Genomic DNA, 7,627 nt, shown 5'->3' on the forward strand with positions numbered 1-7,627 from the left:
AGCTACAGCTCCTTGTGTTTCGGACACTGTGGTTGATGCTAACGGGGGTGTGTGTGGGGGGAGAATAAAGACAGGGAATTGGGCAGACCTTCCACTTGGAGGTACAGAGAAGTGGCCCCAGGAGCTCTTCTTGCCTGCACCTCATCTGGGAAGCCTCCTTCTTGGCTACAATAATATAACTGTACACTGTTAATTTTCTGGTGAATCTTTAAGGGCTCAAGGAATTCCTCAGACCTCTCTATACTTGCCACCTCCAATTTTTCTCACTTCCTTTAGTCTTTTTAAAAACATGATTAAGATATGATTTACATAGCAGAAAGTCCACCCACTTAAAGTATGCAATTCAATGGGTTTAGTATATTTGCATGTATTTACATATATTTAGTATATTTACATACTCATAGTCTACTTTTACAGCATTTTTGTCAGATATCCCTTGTGAAGAAACATTGTACATTTCAGCCTTAGACAACCATCAATGTGCCTTCCAGCTCTAAATAGTTTCCTCATCGGGACATTTTGCACATAGAATATCACAGTACATGGCATGTTGTGATTGGCTTCTTTCGCTTAACATAATACCTCAGAGGTGTATCCATGTTGCAGAGTATTTCCTTGTCTATTCTTTGTAAGTTTGGATAATAGTCTACTGCTTGAATATAAGATATTTTGTTTATTATCTTGGAATCAGTTGATGAAAGTGTGAACTGTTCCACTTGTTTGTTTTGCTTTTTTTTGTTCACTACTGAAGATTGAACCTAGAGTCTCACATAAGCCAGGCAAGTGTTCTACCATTGAGCTATATCCCCAGCATGAAAAAAAATATTCCTTCTGTTTGTGAAAAATCAGACTAAATAAAGAACTAATTGAAATTGAAAAAAATATTACTTTTTTTTTTTCTATTTCAAACTGGTCTTGAATTCATCCTGTGTCCCAGGCAGACTTTGAACTCAGGACCTCTGGAAGAGCAGCTGGTGCTCTTAATCACTCAGCCATGTCCCCAGCCTGGCACAGCTCACTATCATGAACAATATTGCCATGGACACTGGTGTACAATGTTTTTGTTGCTGGTAGTGTGTATGCATGTGTGTGTGTATACACATGCTTAAGTTTTGTTTCTCTTGGGATGATACCAAGGAGAAAGATTGTTGAGCTGTGTTAGGTACTTTTATTGTTGCTATGAATATACTATTTAGGGTCTGAAAGTGATTACTAGATGGGGGCTGGAGATGTGGCTCAGCAGTTAGGAGCACTTGGTTGTTCTTACAGAGGACCAGGGTTCAGTTCCCAGCCACCCACATGGGGGCCCACAATTGTTTAACTTCAGTTCTAGGGGTATATGACACCTCACTTGACCTCTATAGCACCAGGCATGCTTGTGGTACACGTGCATACACTCAGAAAAAACATTCATACACATAAAATAAAATTTTTAAATATTAAAAATTTTAAGCGCTTAAAGGATGGTTTCAGAGGAATAACCATTTTTTTTAATTGCACACAAGGCTAGGCAAGGGTTGCAATCCCTTGATGCAATCCATAAGGTGCAGGCCATTCTTGACACTGTTGAAGTGGCAGGGAAACTGAGGCTGGAGAGTTTATGGGGCCTGGAGGAATACCTACTACTATTATTCTGCTAGAGGAACGCAGCACTGAAATGACTCCTAACGACACACTGCTGTACCCATGGATCAGCGCCTTACTCAGGCCGCATCAGAGAAGCTTCCTCTTCTGTAGGTGGGAATTAGCACAGAGACCCACAGCTGGACACTTTGGGGCACTCAGTCCTAAGTGGGATGTCTTCATCAAACCATCCCTGCAAGGCTCAGGGAAGAGGAGGCAGAAGATGATAAGAGCCAGAGGGGATGGATGACACCAAGGAAACGGTGTCTTCCAAACACAACAGGACAGATGCACACATGAACTCACCAAGCATGACAACACGCACAGGACAGATGCACATGTGAGCTCACCGAGCATGGCAACACGCACAGGACAGATGCACATGTGAGCTCACCGAGCATGGCAACACGCACAGGACAGATGCACACATGAGCTCACCGAGCGTGGCAGCATGCACAAGACAGATGCACACATGAGCTTACCGAGCATGGCAGCATGCACAGGACAGATGCACACGTGAGCTCACTGAGCATGGCAGCATGCACAGGACAGATGCACATGTGAGCTCACCGAGCATGGCATGCACAGAACAGATGCACATGTGAAATCACTGAGCATGGCATGCACAGGACAGATGCACATGTGAGCTCACCAAGCATGGCATGCACAGGACAGATGCACATGTGAGCTCACCAAGTATAACAGTACACACAGAACAGATGCACACATGAGCTCACTGTGCAGGGCAGCACACACAGGACAGATGCACACGTGAGCTCACCAAGCATGACATGCACAGGACAGATGCACGTATGAGCTCACCGAGCATGGCATGCACAGGACAGATGCACACATGAGCTCACCAAGTATGGCAACATGCACAGGACAGATGCACATGTGAACTCACCAATCATGGCAGCACACACAGGACAGATGCACATGTGAGCTCACTGTGCACGGCAGCACACACAGGACAGATGCACACGTGAGCTCACCGTGCACAGCAGCACACACAGGATAGATGCACACGTGAGCTCACCATGCACAGCAGCACACACAGGACAGATGCACACGTGAGCTCACCATGCACAGCAGCACGCACAGGACAGATGCACACGTGAGCTCACTGTGCACGCACAGTCCCTGCACAGGTTCAAGCCAGATGGGTTATCAGCACAAAGAGGGAGAAATGGACACAGAGCGCCACCCTTAACCAAGAAGCTATTTATAAACGATACCCACTGGCAAAGGGACAGTCAGTTTTCTCTAATGGAGTGTCACTGGGTAAGTATATCGATCACAGTCCAGGTCAGGCCTCCATGTCCAGGAGTGGATGGCCAATACAAAAAGAATTTTGTGTTTTGTTTTAACTTTCTGTTTCATTTTGCTTTGTTTTGTTTGACAGAGGAGGAGGCACATAGAATTAGCTGGGTAGGGAGATTCTGGGAGGAGTTGGGGGAGGGGAAGAACATGATCAAAATATATTGAATAAAAATTTTTAAATAAAAAACAATAGTTTTAGGGGCTAGAGTGTAACTCAATGGTAGACTATTGACCCTGCATAATCAATGCCCTGGGTTTGATTTTTCCATGCTGAGATGGGGTGGGGCAGGACAGAATGCAAGGGAAGGAAGAAAGGACGGAGGAAAAGGAGAGAGAGAAAGATAAAGGTGGTGGTGTTAGCGTGGATCCTTTTCCTATTGACCCATTTAAGTAGCTCATAAGAGCGTGGAGGGCACCTGCCGCGTCCATCATGAAGGGTGGGAAACATGAACTTGAGGGATGGAGCACAGCAAGAGTGAAGGACCAGGAGCCCTCCTCCCAGGACGCCTCTCAGCCAGTTCCTCATTCCCACAACGTGTACACAACTTCATACTGAACTCTGCTATCTTCTGAGACTCTAAGACATCCCCTCTCGTTTATTCTCTCAGCTACCCCAAGAAGTAGACGGATCAGATTCAAATTCCTATTTGATCACAAGTGACCGTAGACAAGTTACGGAATGTGTTAGGCTCGGCGTCCTCAGCTCTAGCATATGATTTACAGATAACATGTATAAAACCAGAGAGGCTGAGGATCTTGACTGACCTCACACAGCCTGGAATTGGCAGGATCAAGAAGAGAACTAGAGTTTCTCCTCCCAGCCTAGAGGGTCCACGGGCTCCCCTCGTGAAAAGTCTTTTTTTAGAAGGATGAGTCATCTGGCTGCCTTAGGAAGAATGCTTTGAAAAGCCAAGGCCATTTTATTCTCTCCGCCCCCCATGTCTGAAAACACCAGAAAAGTACAAGGCAGACAATGCTTCGTGCCCCGAGTTAAGGGTTATCGCTCCCAGTATCAAAGACTCTCTAAAGCCAGAGCTGTCAGAAGTAGGAACCAGTCAAAGCAGAGGAAAGACCAAGTCCCTAGCCTGCTTTTTTTTTTTTTTTTCTATTTTTGTTCTTTGTGTAGCAGAGTGTCCCCTCTAGTGGCTTTGGTGAAAATAGCCTGTATAAACAGATTACATTTTCAGCACCGAAGGAGGCAGAGAGCTCAGGGCTCTGGGTTTCTCTTCCCTGATGAGAACCTAAGGTTCTCAAGCAGAGGTGATTTTTATTGCCCCTGTGGATTGTTTGACAACATTTGGAGACCCAACATGTCAGTGATGCTGATGTGGAGGAACCCTGGGCAGGAGATGATGTGCCCTGCCTGAGACCTGTGGTTTCTTCCTAGCTTATGAAGGCTCAGATTGAGCATGCGATTTCTCTTTATTAACTCTTACAAATAGTGGGGCAGTGATGTTGCACACTTTTCATCCAAGCACAAAGGAGGCAGAGGCAGCCGATCTCTGAGTTTGATGCCAGCCTGGTCTACAGAGGGAGTTCCAGGACAACCAGCACTAAACAGAGAAAATCTGTCTTAAAAACCCAAAACCAAAACAAAACAAACAACAAAAAGCTCTTACAAATTTGCATTAGAATTATTAAAAATCCAAAGGTAATACAGTAATACATACTCTCAAATAAAAACAAAATAATAAAAGAACTTCTATTTTCTCATCCCTATTCATAATCCATGTTAATCTCCTTGAGAGTTTGTTACATTGAACTATATTAAAATGTCACCTGAAGATTACTTTGACCAAAATAGCAACTTCCTTTGGCTAAGATGTCCACCCTTTCCCCGTGCACAGGCTGTAAGATGTTCACCCTTTCCCTGGGCACAGGCTGTAAGATGTCCACTCTTTCCCCGTGCACACACTGTAAGATGTCCACCCTTTCCCCGTGCACATACTGTAAGATGTCCACTCTTTCTCTGTGCACATACTGTGTGTAAAGATGCCCACCCTTTCCCTGTGCCCAGACTGAAACAATGTCGATGCACGTGCATGGGAGTCTTTAGCTGTTTACAATACTTAAATGTTACCGAGTGGAATATCCCTTCAGATAGAAGACAAGGTCTTTCCATGTCTCCACATCACTGGGCTGGTCATCCCTGTGGAGTTAAAATGATCCACGACAGGCATTAGAAACACGGAGTTGAATGGTTTGTGCCTGGGATTTCCCTGCTATGTGGAGAGCTTGGCTCAGGATTTTAACTTACTATAGCTAGTTTTAACTAGAAATGAATAGCATTATTTTGTTGTTGCATTTATTATTTTGTGATAACAGCTGAGTGATTGGTGGCTCACCCACTTGGGAGGTAGGAGAATTGCTACAATTACAAGGCCAGTCTGACCTACATAATGAGTTTCGGGGTAGCATGGGCTACAGAGTGAAAACTTGTTTTGGAAAAAGAAACTTCATAAAGAAAAGAACAGAAAAAAGTGACTCAGTTTATAATAAACAATCTAATATTGTCTTGCTATTGACTGGAGGGATAAAATTTGTAGCAAATTTATAAAAAAACCTAAAAATTTAATTTATTTTTATTTCTTTTATGTATATGGGCATTTTGTTTGCATGTATGTCTATGTACCACACATGCCTGGTGCTTGTTGAGGTCAGAAGATCCTACCGAGATGTCTGTGAACCACCATGTGGGTACTGGGAATTGAACCTAGATCTTGTAGAAAAGTGGCCAATGTTCTTAACCACTAAGTCACCTCCCTAGTTCATAAAAGTATTTTAAAGGGTCAGATGGTGGTGGCACACATCTTTAATCCCAGCACTTGGGAGGCAGAGTCAAGCCAGTCTATGTAAGTTTGAGGCCAGCCTGGTCTACAAGAGCAAGTTCCAGGAGAGGAAAACATATATGCATATTAATGAACAAGACTGATACTTAATAATGCTTGGTATGGCAGATCACATGTCATTAAAAGTTACAACTGATGAGCAAAAAAATTGTTTTCCTGTTAAAACAATCTTCAGTGAATATCGTTTCATATTTTAATTTCTGTTGAATACATTGTCCAAAGTTTGCATTACTACACTATCAAGTGAGGCTGATAGCTGATAGTTTTTATTTTATATATTTTAAATTTTAGTAGATGATTTCCCCCAAAACTGAAGTAAGTCATATTTTACTCCACATGGCAATATATGAGTCAAAGTCTTTTCTTTCATTTTTAGATGTTATTAGATATTATCTGACTAGACTTATGTCTAGTACTTTAGACCACAGACTCCGAAGCCAAACTCTCTGAAGTTGGATCTGTTGCCTGGTTATGTTTCTCATGGCTGAGAGTTTCAGTGCTTTTCACACATGTCTAGTGGAGATAATAGAAGCCCCGCCCAGGAGAGCTGCTCTGATTTCATGGACATGGGAGAAAAGTACCTGGATGGCAAAACCCCCACTATGTGTTCATGTCACAGGAGAGCTTGAACCGGAAGCGCTAACCATGCGTTAGGTCAGGTGAGATTGAACAGCTTTATTTTTTGTTGTTGTAAGTTTAGAGGTCATTTGAATGTCTTCTTTGTGAACGCTTGCTCCTCATCCTTTGACTATTCTTCTATGGACTTGTTTGTCTTTTATTAGTTTGTAGGTTCGTTTTAACACCAAGCAGATTTGGTTGCATGTAAGATATCTATTGCAAGGGACTGGGAGATGGTTCAGTGGTTAAGAGCACTGCCTGCTTTTCCAAAAGACTCTCGTTCAATTCCCAGCAACCACATAGCAGCACTCTACCTGTAACTCCAGTTCTGGAGGATCCAACACCTTCGTCAAGCCTCCCTGGTCACTAGGGAAGGGGGGGTGCACAGACGTACATACTGTAAAACACCCAGACATACATAAGGTATCTATTGCAAACATTCACTCTGTGCACTCTGTCCTTAGTCTTTTGACTGGAAGTGCAATACTTTCAAATGACCCACATATCAAGTTTGTGTGTAGTAAATTCACACTGTGAATTCTAGGTTTTATCCCTTTGGCCTTTCATGTTTAATTTGGAAATGAATTTTTATGGTTGTATTTATTTTGTCTCACCTATTTACACTTTACACTGATGACTGATGGTAGTGAGAACAGAACCCACATGCATGTGTCTGAGTAAGTTTACTTCCTGCCAAGCATCCCTCATTGGTTCTGGTGCCAAGCTGCTCTCCCGGGCTTGGTTCTCAGAGTCCCCATGCTTCTGTCATCCGTTCCCTGTCTCCTCATCTGTGAACACATGGCATCTTCTCCTCGGTTACCGTGGCAGTGGAAGGTTACTGGTGACGCTATAAAACACACACTATCATGTTTTCCTTGGCCTTTGTTCTCTTGTCTTCACTGTGACATTTGATTCCACTAGTAATGCCCGTCTTCAGGAAAGGCTGCCTTTCCTGGGCTAAAGAGTTTTAGTCCCATGCAACAAACAGTGTTGAGTGCCCAGCCTCCTTTCTTTCTTTCTGGCAGGGTTCACAACTTCATAGCAACTGCCAATGGCAGAGATACACCACTTCCTCCTGTCCTGCAGCCGAGGCAGAGAAATGCATTGTGGTCCAGAGAACAGGGGCACACAATAGGAAGTCTGTTAGGTAGGTTACACAGGGGAAAAATTCTTCTCTTCAGCTGCATGCTTCTATAATCAGTTATATTAAGAGG

Source organism: Myodes glareolus, chromosome 4, assembly GCF_982192425.1.
Source record: "Myodes glareolus chromosome 4, mMyoGla1.1, whole genome shotgun sequence".
Taxonomy (NCBI): Eukaryota; Metazoa; Chordata; class Mammalia; order Rodentia; family Cricetidae; genus Myodes; species Myodes glareolus.